Raw genomic sequence first — 16,575 nt, 5'->3', positions numbered from 1 at the left:
CTTGACTATGTATCTCCAGGTATCTAATCTACTCTCCACAAATAGTATTGAGATGACATAAAATGTTACTATTAATAGAGGTTAAAATCTATTGAATGTTTGCTGTAAACCAGGCACTCTGCACAGCCCTTTATACACATCATCTTATTTAATACTCATAGCAATTTTCAGAGGTAAGTACTACTATCATCTCTGTTTCATAGATACAGAAATTAAGGCTCAGGGCAGCTGAACAACTCCCCAAAGACCACGCAGCTAGTAAGTAAAGAAATTGAGCTTATGCTGCACAGAGGACAAAAAGCCTCCCTCCTTGGCTCTCTCCTTGGAGATGGCAAAAGAAGTTGTATTCTCAGCCTGTGATCTTGCTAACCAAGAGATCACAAACTCTTTGGGTCTCAGTTTCTTTATTTATTGAATTGATACTCTAATGCCCACACTGCTATGCTCATCTATCTGTCCATCATTTGTTCATCTTCAAGCATTTAACTTTCACTGCTTTATATTTTGCTTATAGGAGTTACTGATAGCTCTCAAAGAACATAAAGTATGTCACATTCATCTTGATACCTATTCTTGATACATCTTGATACATCTTGATATACTTGGCCACTATGCTAAATGCTTTAAATATCATTTATTTAAATCATTTATTCCTCATGATACCATAAGAAAGGTAGTCCTTTCATCCCCACTTATTTCAGACTTAAGGAGGTTATTTGACCCCAATCACAATTACATTAATGGTGTCAGATAGATTTGAACATAGATATCTGGCTCCAGAGTCCATGGTCTTAGTTACCGTGCTATACAAGAAAGCAACTTAATTTTCTTCTCAAATCCAGGTGCTGTTTCAGAAGAGAATGTCATATGTGTTTTTATCTCCTTTTTCTCTTTACTCTTTAGCTCTTGTTTTTATTCCATGATCTGCATTTATTTTTGTGTAACTAGAGATGTGATTTTTCACTGCACATTACTTTTAAAATCCCACATATGAAATCTCATATAGACATTAATTTTAATTTGCCATTGATTTTATTCTTAGAAACAATATTGGAAGAGAAAAAGTTTCCTCTAATTTTTAAGTTTTATGACCTTAAATGTCATGGGTAGCAAAAATGCCACTTTAGCATAATAATAATTTTGAGTAAAAAAATTGTGAAGATATAGATACCAAAAAAAAAAAAAAGAAGAAGAAGAAGAAGAAGTGCTCTGTCCTCCACCTGTTTTCCTAAAATTAGGAAGTAAATTTGCAAAAGTGCACCTCTTCACCTCTGTATCAGGAAAGATGAAAGTTAATCACCTTTAGATAGAGACAACTTTAGATCCTTGTCAGCCTGGAGATGGGATGGTACCAGAAGGGTCTGCAGAATAAACTTTACCAACTACACTTCGTCTACCACTAGCTTTTCATATATTTGCATTTCCACAATTTACTATTCCTAGAGGTTAAAGGTCCCTTTCTTCTATCTTGTCACTTCTCTAAAAATTTATTGTTCCTTTGCTATGTAAGTCCAAGTTCTAACCAAGCCTTTAAGTTAGTTATCCCTGAGTTTCTCTCGTGTACATATGAGATATACACATTAGTAAACTTCTGTTCGTTCTTTGCTCATTAATCTATCTTTTGCTGCAGAGCTTCAACTGAGAATCTAGAAGAGAGTAGACAGAAAAATACTTTTCCCTTCCCTCCAAATGCAAGGATAATCTTACGTGAGTCCAGGAGGAAGGTAAGTAATATTAAAGATACAAGAAGATGAATAGCTTCAGATTTTGCCTTTTAGAGTTTCAGAAGATAAGGGTTTAGATGAAAATCAACACAAATCTAGGATAAAGCAATTACAATGAGTGGTAGGTCTCAGATATGCTAATTTTGGTCTCTGCAGGTCATAGAAAACAGAATTAAGACATAGGGACTGAAAAAGATTGTTAACTAAGTCCTTCACCTTTAAAAATGAGAAGTAACAAATAATTTAAGATTCAAACTAAGCAGAACATAATTTTGAAAAATGAACGCCATGACGAAAAAATCAACAGCAGTAAAATGTCTAAAAAAAAGAAAAAAGATTGGTCAGTTAAGCTATTCATTGTGAAAACCTTGAGGTATAACCAAAGAATATCCAAAAGCATTTCTGCCATCAAAACATTACCCTTAAGATTAATATTAAGAAATAAAGGAAACGAAGCCTAAAATATAAACAGATTCATTTCTTAATGTGACTTTTATTATTTACTTAAAAATCTGCAGTCAGAAAACATAAAAAGAACATTCACTAACCAGAGCCAAGGGACTACTCTCCCACAAGTTTTTAACACTTTGCAGTAAATTGTTATAGAAATAACCATCACACACACACACACACACACACACACACAGAGAGAGAGAGAGAGAGAGAGAGAGAGAGAGAGAGAGAGAGAGAGAGCACACACATTCTTCCCAGCTTTCTTGCAATTGGTTTGGGATCCATTAGTGAGAGATGTTTTTGTAGCCACAAGTAAACAAATTTAGAAAAGAAAATAGAATAACATAGCATTTAAGCATATGACCTCAAACTGAGGAAGCAATAATATACAAAGTAAAGATAGATGATGATGGATGGGTAAATCATAGATAGACGATAAACAGGTGGGTGGATGGATAGATAGATAGATAGATAGATAGATAGATAGATAGATAGATAGATACATACATACATACATACATACATACATACATACATACATAGATTTCAATTAATGTGCATTCAAAAAATATTAATCACAATATTCACTCAGAATATTTAACTGTAGAAAGGTTATATTCCAAGGCCATCAACAGGCCAATGCAGGTCTGCAAATGTTTATCTCTGACAAGATGAGTACTGAAATTGAGAGTAAGTCTTTAGAAACTTTTATAGACGTTTAGCAAAGAAATTTCAGGTCTGTTGAATCTAATGAAAAAAAAGAGCTGCATTTTATGCCTTTTTAATAATTTTTGTAGTAATTGATTTTTATTCTATTTTATGAAACAATCAGCATTAGAAATTAAAAAAAATAAAATTATCCTTTTCCCACAGGTAGTTTGAGAAGCTTGGAATAAAATTATATTTGGTCTTGGGGAAACTAGGGATTCTTCCTTCTGTTGTGGTTATACAAAACATACATTTAACGGGCCTATCATTTTATTTTTGCGGAGATTGTAATTGCTCACTATCAATGTAAGATAAATTACAGGAGGTGAGTGAACTGAGAGAAAGGAAAAAATACCTTCCTGTTTAGTAGTTACAAGTTAGAACTGTAGGCACAGTGTAACATTAGGAAATACAGCTGCTGACACACCAGTAGTTTGCCCTTTTGTACAAATAGTCCTGAGGTTATTATTATTTTTTGTATCTATACAGTTTTTCAAAACTCTGTTGTGGACTTTATTCTGTTATTCATAGACATGACAAGATAACTTGTCCCATTAACTTCTGGGCTAAAGCTACCTTTTAGACTAAAGGACAAGGAAAATGTAAGCATCCCTTTTAGGTTTTGGGGAATTCATGGTATCTGTGACATTAGCCTCACTTTGTTTTTGGTGGCACTTTTCATGTGCTGTGGTTTGCTGTCCATGCAGGGCAAAGCTGAGCTGGATGTATGTAAGCAAAAGGTGCCCAAGAGTATAAAGAACTAAAATCTTTATGCAAAAACAAAAAAAAGATGTAAAGCTCAAGCGTACCTCCACCCATTTACACTTCTTAGCTCCAAACCACAAAGAGAACAAAAAGGTACTTTCTCAGACTTGTTTTTTTGTCACGTTTTTTGAGAAAAGTCATGGTTAACTCTTAAATGTACTGTCCTGGCCTTACTCTTAGATGTTGATCTTTTCAAAAAATTGATAACAGTTGACTGCTCTTAGAGAGCATCTACCTTGCCCGCCCAAACCATATCCCTGTTTCTTGGTCCACTGGTCCTATGAACAGCCTTGAACTACAGTACCTGTAATGTACAAAATCTTTGCAAATTGCCAGATGTCAAGGCTACTTCACATTTAGACCAACCTTCATGCTAGCAACACATACGTTTTTTTTTTTTTCTCACCTCTGTAACCTCTAAGAAGTTTTTGTAAAATTAGGGCACAGTCCGTTTTGCTGCCAGGCAGTTGTCTCTCCAGAATTCCTTCACGTGGACTGTGTCTATGGGTGAAAGTATATGGCTAATGTGAAATTCAATGCCGCAGATAACACTTACCTTGAAAAGGAACTCAGAATGGAAGTGATATTAACGTGCCCTCTAGGTGTTAAATAGAACAGCTGGAAAACAGTTTAAATTATCATTGACTGAGCCCCATTTTCGAACCCCATTTTCCATTGATCTGGAGCCGGCATGTCCATTAAGGTTGTTGGAAGGACCTAAGAACACCTGTAGTCAGATTTGCTAAAATTGACATCATCTGCTAACAGAGGGTAGGCCAAGAGGCTGCCTAGATTCCTGTTCCTCAAAGAGTAGAAGTACTCTGCTAATTTTAAAACAGAAAAACTTAGGAGGGAAAATATGAAGAGTCCTAAAACCCCATGTTGCTTTGTTTTGTTTTGTTCTGTTTTTTGAGATGGAGCCTTGCTCTGTTACCCAGGCTGGAGTGCAGTGGCACAATCTCTCCTCACTGCAACTTCTGCCTCCTGGGTTCAAGCAATTCTCCTGCTTCAGCCTCCCAAGTAGCTGGGACTACAGGCACCCACCACCATGCCCAGCTAATTTTTTTTTTTTTTTGTATTTTTAGTAGAAACAGGGTTTCACCACATTGGCCAGGCTAGTCTCGAGCTCCTGACCTCAGGTGATCTGCCCACCTCAGCCTCCCAAAGTGCTGGAATTACAGGCATGAGCCACTGCAACTGACCCTAAAAACCCATATTAATGTTAATATGTTCAAGGATAAGGAAAATGAGATGAGTTACAGTTATCTTTCAAATGAGTTTAAAAGAGGAAGAGTTTAAAAGCATCTATTACACATAAGATACATAATAGAACATAATAGAACTCTAGGAATAGCAATAGTAAATTTGTCAGATAAAAAGGAAATTCCAGCATGTGTCAGAAATAACCATTTATTGTGGACATCCTAGTGGTTTCGATTAAAAAAGATCTCCTCTAAATTTCAAAATAAAACACAATAAATTGTAGCCTACAAAGATATGTTTACAAAAAAAAAAAAAAAAAAAACAAGCACACAATACAAAGTAGTAGTATTAATTGAGTAATCACCCAGCAAAAAGAATATTAATTTATGCTGTTACTATTACTAAGGAAATGCTAACACAATAAACTCACCGTCAAACTAAAATACATACTAAATAAATATTTAAAGCCATTAGAAGAGAGAAGGAAGACAACAACACAAAATCACAAATAAAACAAGGAAAAGATAAAATAAAATAAATTTTTGATAAAATAGCAGTAATATTAAGAGTGCTTTGGAAAAAAATAGTGAAATCTATGCATTTGAATTTAAACAATTTATCAAACACTGAGAAATATGTTAATAAAATTTGGAATAAAAACCTAAGAAACCCAGCAATTTACTTGTGTTTATATAACCTTTGTTATTTTATTCAATCTTCAATGATTTAAACCAGTGTCCAAATCTCCTAGGAAATTGAGACCTTCAGTGGGATGGAGGGTAGGTCCTGTTCATGTTTCAGTTACCTATATAATAAGTGTTCTGTAAATGTTTTTAAATGAAAGAGAATGTTGAGAGAGTTCTAGGTTATAGGAAAAGAAAAAGATTTAAAACAATACAAAAAGTAAATAATTACTTAAAAATAAAACTACCTTACTTTGGCATATTTACTGGACAATTTTTCCAAACACTGAAAAAGAGATAGGGAAGATAAGAATGAAGTATTATTTTTTGAGAGATAAGTGCTAGGTACCATGCTCAGAGCATTACATTAAAAGAGGAGAGAGAGAGAGAGAAAGAGAGAGAGAGAGAGAGGTGAAAAATTATAACAGAAGACACTGATTTATCAATGCTTGTGAGTAATAAAATTATGACACTAGAAAATAGGATAAAAATAAATACTAAAACAAATTAAGCTCTTTTTGTTGTAGAATCTAAGGAAACCCCAAGCATTGCAGTTAAATTCTTAAATACTAGTGACAGCTAGAGTGTGAAATGAATGGATTCCATTTCTGGCAGCAAAAACTGAGTACCTACAAATCAATGCATTAAGAAAGAGATGTTTTTTAAACACACACATACCCCACCCTAAATGTACAAACACACACCCATCAGTGAAGAGGGAAAGCCTCTATGAGACTGAAAAGGCTTTAAAATACCTACATTATTCTAAGTAGCAACCCATGTCAGTGGTATTATTTCTGAGTCCTGTCAACCCCCATCCACACTCCATCTTAACTTCCACCACTAGATTGAATTATCCTAAAATAGAAACCCCATGATACATCCAAAGGTCTAAAACCTCTTCATCCCCCAAACTCCACCCTTGCCATAGCACAGAAAAGATCAAATTCCAAAGTCATACAAGTGGCCCCATCCATTCTTGATGTATCTCTACTTACTTTTTAAGAAATTCGTAATTATTAAGTTTTTGTTGTTATTTATGGCAGTAAGAACATTTACCATAGGACCTGTCCTTTTAACAAATTTGTAAGTGTACAGTATCGTTAACCATAGGCATGATGTTGTACAGCCAATCTCTAGAACATACTTTTCTTGCATAATTGAAACTTCATATATATTGAACAGTAACTCCCCATTTCATCCTCCTCCCAGCCCCTGGAAGCCACCTTTCCACTCTCTGCTTCTATGAGATTATTTTAGGTATTCGTGTAAGTCAAATCATACTGTATCTTTCCTTCTGTGACTGGTTTATTTCACTTAGCAAAATGTCCTTCAGGTTCACCCATGTTGTTTCACTTACTTTTTATATTCATTTTCTGTTATCCTCAAAGTTGCTCATTTATTGACCTCCAATGTCTATGTCATAGGCTCCCCAACCCTGCACTTTTTTATTTGTGTGCCTTTTCATGAAGCTTTTCTACATTTTTGCAATTTAGATTACTTATCCTTTCATCACAGAGCATTTAGTCTTGTATGCTGCCATTTATTGAAACTTTATACTTCATTTTGACATTTCTTGTTGGCTTTGTTTATACTGCAATTTACAAGTCTGTGTGTTTCTGTCTAAAGTTTCCAATTAGGTTAAACACATATCTTACACCACATTTATATCTCTCATAGTATTTAGTACAGCGTCTTACACGTAGTAATTGTGCAGTAAATACGGTTTAATCAATTGAATGGTTGTAAACTCCTTGAGGGAACATTTTATTTGGTTTACTATCCCCAAAGCCTGGGAAGTACTTGACATGTAGTAAATGCTCAGTAAATATTGTGTTGTGCCTGAGGAGAAACCGAAAGAGGAAATTCGATGATTCTGCTAAGACCACACATTGCTGAATACAGGGGTCAATTCTCAGTTCTCTTCTTACTTGACCTAAATGCTTTTGATCCAGCTGATGACTTCTTCCTACTAAAAATGCTTCCTTTGCTAGATTTCCAGCATATTCCTTGTCTTGGTTTTTCTCCTGTGTCACTGACTGTTCCTTCTCAGTCTAATTTGCCAACTTTTTGTCTTCTCCCAGTTGCTTTCTCTGCAATGTGTTAGGGGTCAGTCAGTCTTCTTCTCTTCTCTTAACTACATTCACTCCCTAGGGGATCTCATTAGTTCATGACTTTAAAAATCCCACGTGTTGCTGACTCCTGTATTTACACCTTCAACCTTGACACCTTTGCCAGCTCCAAAGCTATGGTGTCCTATTGCCTACTTGATGTTTCTACTGAGATGGCCAACACTGTTTCTAATGAATATACCCCTGGTCTGCCTCCTTGAGCCTGCCCTCCAACAGTATTCTCCATCTCAGTTCAAAATGGAAACATCCTTTTCTAGTATCTCAAACATTATTGGCAATCTCATTCTCTTATGTCTCAATCCATGAGGAAATACTGTTGTGCTCTACTTTCAAAATATTTACAGACAGCAACACCTTCTCACCTCCCACCCCTCTACCTGTCCAACCTGAAACATAAATACCAGCAAGGTGTTATTTACCTTGTTTACCTGAATTTTTACCAAAGTATCCACAGTTTATTCCCCACATGGCAGCCAGAGGGGTCCTGTTAGAATGGAAGTCAGATCATGTCACTCCTCTTTCATAACCCCAGAACAGTTCTCTCTTTCACTCAAAGCAAAACTCAATGTTGTTACAAGAAAATATCCAATTGAACTTCCCAAGTCCTCTCTGACTTCATCTCCTGCTAATTTCCTTCTTGCTCACATTCCTCTAGCTACCATGTTCCTCTTTTCATTTATTTTAGTCATCTATTGTTCCATAACAAGCCACCCCAGAATTCAGTGGCTTAAAATGATTTGTTGTGTTCTCTATTGGGTCTGTGGATTGACTGACTTCAACTTGGGCATTTGTGCTTTAAGACTTCTTGTGTGGTTACAGTCCAGTGTCAACTAAGTCTCAAGTCATCTGAAGGATCCATGGGCTGACGTCCACAGTAGCTTGCTCACTCCAGTGACTGACAGTTGATGCTGAGAGCTGAGCTGGGATTGTGGACCAGAGTACCTACATGCCTCTGGCCATGGCCTTTCCACATGCCTTGGGCTTCTCATAGCACAGCAACTATGGCATTCAGTGTTCTGAGGGTCAGAGTCCCAAGAGCAAGTGTTATAGGAAGCAGGAAGTAGAAGTTACCAAGCCAGTTAAAGACTATGCTTAGAACTGGCCCATCAACACTTCTACCATATTCTACTGGTTAAAGCAGTTACCAGACCTGCCAGAATTTGAGGGCATGGAGTAATAAACTCCACTTCCTCATGGTAACATGGCAACATCACATTGCAAAGGAGTACGTGGAATAGAAGATATTATCAGGGAAGTCTTTGGGAAATACAGTCCGTCATCCTATTCTTTAAACACAACAGCTGCACTCTCACCTCAGTACTTGCACTAGCCTTTCCCTCTGCCTAGAATGCCTTTCCCTTGATATAAGTATGTTTTGCTTCCTCACAGCTTTCCAGTCTTTGCTCTCTCACTTACTTCAACTCTGCTATTATGTCACCTTCTCGATGAGCTCTTCCTGGACCACTCTACTGAACATGGCACATAAACAGTCTCCTTGGTGACCAAGGGCTCACCATTACCCATGAACTTTGGCTTGACCGAACTTCAGCAAGACTTCTCCCCTCCCTGCAGGCCCCTACGTTTTGACTTGCCCTCAAGTTTACATAAGCATCTCAGGTGCAGAATATCCTCCTCAACACTCATTCCGAGAATCAGCCAACCACAAAGAAAAACAATTTCTCTGCTGAAGCAACCTGATTTTGCCACCTTCTTACACTGCCCTCTTGCCTTTTGCCCCAACAAACTTCCCTGCCAGTTTTACCTCTCCCCCTCTCCAAAAGATATGTCCCCTTCTGTTTGATTTTGAGACACTTGAGATTTCTGAGATGGAAGTGTTCTCCCTGCTGTTTAAGTTTCCATTTACCTAAGTCTGCATTGATTTTGATTGAACACCTAGCACTCTCAATACTGTTTACCCTACCCCCGTTTTTCACATTACACATTACCTTTTACATACTAAATGTCGTCTCTATTTAACTTCAACTATTTTTTATGTTTATTATCTCTCGCCTTCCATTAGGATATAAACTGCCTGAGAGCAGGATGCCTTTCTGTTTCATCTACTGAATTCCCATCACCTACTACAAACATGATAAGTACTCAAAAAGCCCTTGTGAATCTGATGGATAAACTTATTCTTACCTGTGATGTGGTAAGAGCAGGTTTCGTCTAATACATAGATACAGAATAAAGAAATATTTGTTACTGGTTCTGCCAGGATCTCATTCTCCACTCCAGTTAACTGAATCTCTGACATGTTCCTTGAGCTTGTTTTAAATTCTTGTTTTAATCATCTAACTCCTGTAATACTGTCCTGTTCTTTTTAGCTCTTCCTAACTTCCTTTCCTCTGCCCTTCAACTCAGCTCAGAAACTGGGGCCTCATGATTTGTGGACAGTTGTCCCTGATGCTGTTAACCCACAGGCTTTTCAATCATTTCCTCTGAGTAGATTCCAGTGCTTTTCTGTTGAACTCAGATCCCAGCTGTACCAGTCACCTGTCTAGCCCTTCCCTATCAGATCCCAGGTATACCAGCCATCTGTCCACCCCAGCTTTCCCTCCTTCCTTGGGCAGGTACCATTCCTGTTTCTGACACCTCCAATCATCCATGTCCTACGTTAGTGAACAAAGTGCCTTATAACCACATCCTAGACAGAAGAAAAGAAGTATCATTGCTTCACGATCATGCATAGGTAATATTTGTGGAGTGAATTTGTGTCAAAAACATCTGGAGGCACAGTGGTTTAACATTCTAAGTTATTCCCCTATTCCAAGGACTTTGGCAAAGGGAGGGAAAAGAATCAAAAGTTTTATGATGATTATAATGAGTTTCAGGTCATGACCACATAATTCACCTTGTTATTACACACTTCTGATCCTTTAAGTAAAATACCAGAGCCCCAGTAAAACGAATGAGATACCAGTGCCTAAGGATTTCACCCAAGCATCGCTAATTAAGGGTTATCTTCAAATGCATTCAAGCTACACAAGTCTCTTGAGTTTGCATAATTGAGCTGGAAATCAGTTGAAGGAAATTTATGGGATTTTTTAGCCCAGGAGAGAAAGCAAGAAAGTTGGGAAACTCAAAACCATGGGGAAACAAAACAAACACACACACACACACACACACACACACACACACACACACACACACAAACTTCCTTCACATTGAAAAATGAAGGTTTTGTTTCTGACAATTTTTTTGATGTTAAAAAAAAAGATGTATAAAAGATATATCTTTTATATCCTCTTTGTCTTGTTTTCCAATTTTTAGACCTCCAAATGAGGTAGAGGGTGAAAGAAAGAGCCTGAGAATCCAAGTCCTAAGTCTTGGGTTATACCTTCCCCTATTCAATATCTGACTCTCATATGTGAAATATAAATAAAAATTACTGTATCTACTCCATGGAGCGATAATGTGGATTAAACAAGAGGATGAATTGAAAATACAACAAGTCCTCAATGTCATCCACAGGTTCTTGAAAACTGTGACTTTAAGTGAAAGGATTTATAACAAAATAGGTTCATTGATACAAGCAAAGTTAAGTTCCTACAGCATATTGTTGGTCACAGAAACATCACCGAACTTCTAAACAAAAACCAAAGCACTTCTAATGGTAAACATTGAAACAAATGTGAGCACTCTCTCGCTCTCTCTGTCTCATATATACTTTATATATATATATATAAAATATATGAAAATTATTTTATATATATAATCTTCCATATATATGAAAAATCTTTCTCATATATACATATAGTCTTTCATATATATATATACACACATATATATATAGATATATATGAGAAAGATTAACAAAAACAAGGTAATTATTTACCCGATTATTTCAGTTCAGGGTCATGGGTGGCTGGAGCCTATCCCAGCACTTGTGACCTGGACATAGAAGTTCATGGTGGCCTGCAAGCTTGTTTGGAATTAGAATATGGAGCTGATCCCATTGTTGGCCTCAAGGGAACCTTGGATAGCCTTGCGAGTGAGGAGGCAACAATGAAAGTGGAAAGTTGGGGCTCTAGAAAGCTCAAGGCTCTCTATTGGAACAAAGAGAGCAGAGGGATGAGATGTTATGAATTAAATAGGATGGAGATATGATGGTAACTTTGACAGCATGGCCTGTTGTATTTCAAAGAACAAAGAGCCTTCTAAACCTTTGCACAGAAACACAATCAAAGGGTTTAAGCAGCAAGGGTTTTTTCTCTGTATAATAAGTATACAAAGGTTATACAATTGACAACACAATCTCTATAAAAAGCTTTTTTAGCCACTCCCATCTTCAGTCTCTTCTATGAACTGTCTACATTATTTGCCCAACCATTTATTTTTTACAAAACTTCCTTAATTTTTTCCATTTAAAAAATTTGAGTTGTCATTTAATTTTACATGTAACTTTGCCTGACCTTTATCTATGTTTTGAGCAACTTGAGCACTGGAAATTTGTTTATTTTGTAACCTCCAGAGTATGGAGGATGATTATTTTCCCTAAAATCGTAGCACTTGTGATTTTAAATTCTATCCGCTGGATGAATCAATACAAGTGAATAGAAGATAGAATAATACCTCATCTACAAGAATTCACTGCACTAGCAGTCTTATCTATTAGAAATACGTGAAAGAATCAATGAGTAAGAAAAAAAAGCTTTCAAATAACCAAAATAAATGTTACTAAATCATTTTTGCCATCTTAAATGAGTATCAAATAAGTAAAGGCAAAACCTAAGATGATTACATCTAGGAATTATTTTACAATATGACACAGGAATTAAGTATAGCATCAATAACCTTTGACCAAGTGAAACAGGCTTTTTTAAAGATAACATAAACTTGTATTATTTTTTCATCCAAACCCTAGCAGCCTAATCCCCTCTCCTTGCTATAGAGAGAAGCCATTCTCAGATAACAAGAGCTTAAGCAAAGTAATTTTTACAGAGTATACTTTGAAGGAGGGGAAAAAGTCCTTTAAATTTCAGCATTTTTATGGATGAACGCAATAGGCAATAGAAACAAAAATAGCTTTTGTAAAAGTGCAATAAATGAAAGCTGTTCATAATTGGTGTTCTATAAGGAATTACAAATGAAGAATTTGAGAAGTCTCTGGAGTTACACTTTCCACACAGATACAAGGTAGTGACTTATCTGAAACAGAATTATTTGGCACACCTGGCATGGACAAGCATGAACCACAGAAGAGATTCAGCAAAATGTGTAAAATCAGACATGAATTAGTAAGAACATCTAATCAAGCACAAGAGAGCAGTATTACCCAGAATATGTTACTAAAGTACTCACTGTCACCTGAGTGGGCACAGACGGGAGGCATCGACCTGTTAGAGATTTATCAGGATATCATTTCACTGTGAGATGATGACATTGTGCTTAAGTAAACCAATTAGTAAGTCATTCACAGTTGACCTTATGTATTAAATTAGTCATTTGTAACTAGTTCTTTATGTTATCTTTAAAAAAAATCAAGTAAAAAGCACTGTTCAGATATTGTTAGAAAGAGGTTTTATATAGCAATTGCAGGCACAACTTAGTTGCTCGAAATGATGGAAGCTCACAAATGGCAAAAAAGATGATTTAATAATTTTTTCTTCAAAATGTATAAACAGAAATAAATCACAATTAGATAGGCAAAGAAAAGTTACATTAAAAACCTAAAAGATGGCCCTGGCAAAAATAAAATAAGCACACTTTGGAAATTTAAAAATATGCATTTTAAAACCAAAAACTTCCAGAACCCACCTGGTTATGTCAATATTAACAACTTAAATAAGATTAAATTAAAAAGTAATATTTTGGGTTTGGCTGCAACAGAGTATGGGTGTTACCTAGACTGTTCTTCCTCCCTTCACAAAGGTAAACAACTATGAAACAGAACAAAATAGGTGAAGCATTTTTTGGAGGAGGACTGCAATGCTAGCAAAAAAGCAAACACGTGTGGTGAGATCGATGTTTCTCAACTTTCTGCCGTAGGGAATTTTCAGGGATCTGCATGTCACGAGGAGATGGAGCCCAAGGAAAGCACGGCAGTGTTGCTGAGCTGGGGTGGCAGAGATTAAAGTTGAGGGCTGCGAATGCAAACTGGAATTTGCAACGCAGATTAACAAAGAGAAGGGCACTATTCAGACAAGAGTCCTCAGAATGCTGGATGGGGAAATGTCAGTGGATCCTTGGCCCAGAGCTAGGTTGTACATATATAGAGCCAGTCTCTTTGAGAGCTCGCAGGAAATACCACAGTGCTTACCAACTCTATTTCTGAGTACAAAGGAAATACATTAGAATTCAATAACTAAAAACATAAAATATGCAAATATTTAGAAATCAACACACTTCCAAATAGCACATAGGTTGAAAAAGAAATCACAAAGGACATTAAAATATTTGAAACAATCATAGTAAAAATACAGCAAATAAAAAAATATTCACAGCTAAGGCAGTGCTAGAGGAAATTTTACAACTTTATAAAAATAAAAGACTAAGAGTGGTTCATGTTTCCACCTTCAAAGGTTGGAAGAAGAAGTGCAAAGTAAACCCAAAGTAAATATAAGGAAGAAAATAATCAATATGAAAAACTACATCAATAAAATAGTATACAAACATTTTAGAAAGTAAGAAAGTCAAAAGCAGAATTTTTAAAAGAACATCAAATATTTTCAGAGCTCATCTTATGCACCACGCTTTCTGCCACGTGTTGATTACACAGATTAAGATATTGCAGTCCATCTGCTCCTGTCCCCAGGTTCACCATATTTGAACTTTCAGTCATGTATTTCACAAAATGATTTCAACATAATGCATCTGAGAGTTCATCTCTCCAGCAGTGCCTGGAACACAGTAGAAGCTCAATAAATGTGTGTTGAATGGATGAATGAGCTTTTTGCTTTAACACATGGGGAAGGCCACAGAGAGGAAGGGACTTTCCCTAAGGTCACTGATGTCTTACATGGTACAGCCTGGATTCTGTCTTCCATACCAGACAACATTCTCTGCCTTAGCCAACTCAGACTGTAGTCTCAACTCTCTTATGCCATTAGAGAGCCTTAATAACTAGTTCGGTGTTTAAATTGCCTGGCAGCCCATCTTGGAAAGGCATTTCATTAGCATTCCTGTTTGTGTAATGCCAGCTTGCCAGCTAAGGAGCCCACTGAGAGATCAGGGGAGAGTGAGTGAGCACACAGACTCACATTGAAACTTGCAGCTCCACTTAGCACAGGGGAGCTGAACTGTATTGACTGTTCATTGCTGGTATGAACCAGCAAAAGCCACCTTTCTCAAGCTCTCCCCCACTAGCATTGCTCCTGTTGCCTGATTGCACCTGGTCAATCAAATTTTCTTGGGGCAGAGCCCAAGTATAATTGAGACAACAGGACCATTTCCTACTAGTGGAGAACTAAGCCTTTGCAATGGGAAATAGAGGGAAAAAGCAACCAATATTGTCATAAGCCAACACAGATTACGAGTAAGACACCCTCAATTTTTAGCAACTCAGATTAGAAGGGAGGCAGAAACAGCTATAGCTACTGGGGAAATGGGAGGATGCCTAGGAAGGAAGTGGTTATAGGGGTTGGCACTTGAAAAGGCATAGCATGTGCCATCTCCAAAAAAAATAAAAATAATAGAAATTACTTATATAGCATGTACTATATGTCAGGAACTATTATAAACACTTTGTAAAATAAATATAAATTATTTAATCTTAACAACAACCATACAACATAAATACTGTAATAGCCCCCACTTTACAGATGGCAAAACTAAGTCAGAGACAGGTTAAGTAAGTCACTTAAATTCACAGAGCTAATAAGTAATAGAATCCCGGCGGTCCGATTCCAAAGTCAATGCTTTTACCAATCCCGCAACTCCATACTACATGAAGAATTGATTTTACTATGAACATGGGCTCCTAGTTAGATAGGTAGACCAGCTCTGGAATTCTCCTCCAGAGGTCAAAAACTCACAAAATAACAAGAACTCTGCAGCTCAAGTCTTTTTCTTTTTAATTAATTAATTTATTATTATTATTATACTTTAAGTTCTAGGGTACATGTGCATAATGTGCAGGTTTGTTACATATGTATACTTGTGCCATGTTGGCGTGCTGCACCCATCAACTCGTCAGCACCCATCAACTCGTCATTTTCATCAGGTATAACTCCCAATGCAATCCCTCCCCACTCCCCACTCCCCATGATAGGCCCCGGTGTGTGATGTTCCCCTTCCCGAGTCCAAGTGATCTCATTGTTCAGTTCCCACCTATGAATGAGAACATGTGGTGTTTGGTTTTCTGTTCTTGCGATAGTTTGCTGAGAATGATGGTTTCCAGCTGCATCCATGTCCCTAAAAAGGACACAAACTCATCCTTTTTTTTTTTTTTTTTTTTTTTTTTTTTTTTTTTTTTTTTTTTTTTTTTTGAGGCGGAGTCTCGCTCTGTCGCCCAGGCTGGAGTGCAGTGGCCGGATCTCAGCTCACTGCAAGCTCCGCCTCCTGGGTTCCCGCCATTCTCCTGCCTCAGCCTCCCGAGTAGCTGGGACTACAGGCGCCGCCACCACGCCCGGCTAATTTTTTTTTTGTATTTTTAGTGGAGACGGGGTTTCATTGTTTTAGCCAGGATGGTCTCGATCTCCTGACCTCGTGATCCGCCCGTCTCGGCCTCCCAAAGTGCTGGGATTACAGGCTTGAGCCACCGCGCCCGGCCATCCTTTTTTATGGCTGCATAGTATTCCATGGTGTATATGTGCCACATTTTCTTAATCCAGTCTGTCAAGTCTTACAGACAGCTAAGCAATGATAAGACCAGTTGTGTCTACTCCTTCCTTCTCCATTCATTCACTATGACCAATTAGAGTTTGTACTCTGAAGAAATGGCAAACAGTTTTTTGAAAGTGAATC

The 16,575-nt window shown here is 37.0% G+C and overlaps 1 long non-coding RNA gene across 3 annotated transcripts in view; it reads left to right on the top strand.

The window, feature by feature from the left end:
- The window catches only part of LOC102122467 (uncharacterized), a 44,516-nt gene that overhangs the window by 13,242 nt on the left and 14,699 nt on the right, over positions 1-16,575 (top strand). For all 3 annotated transcript variants that reach the window (XR_010577484.2, XR_012416948.1, XR_010577485.2), the window contains exon 2: positions 1,631-1,724. This is a non-coding gene — a long non-coding RNA (uncharacterized lncRNA). The remainder of the gene's footprint in view (positions 1-1,630; positions 1,725-16,575) is intronic.

This window comes from Macaca fascicularis, chromosome 8, assembly GCF_037993035.2.
Source record: "Macaca fascicularis isolate 582-1 chromosome 8, T2T-MFA8v1.1".
Classification (NCBI taxonomy): domain Eukaryota; kingdom Metazoa; phylum Chordata; class Mammalia; order Primates; family Cercopithecidae; genus Macaca; species Macaca fascicularis.
This window is presented reverse-complemented; position numbering and strand designations above follow the sequence as displayed.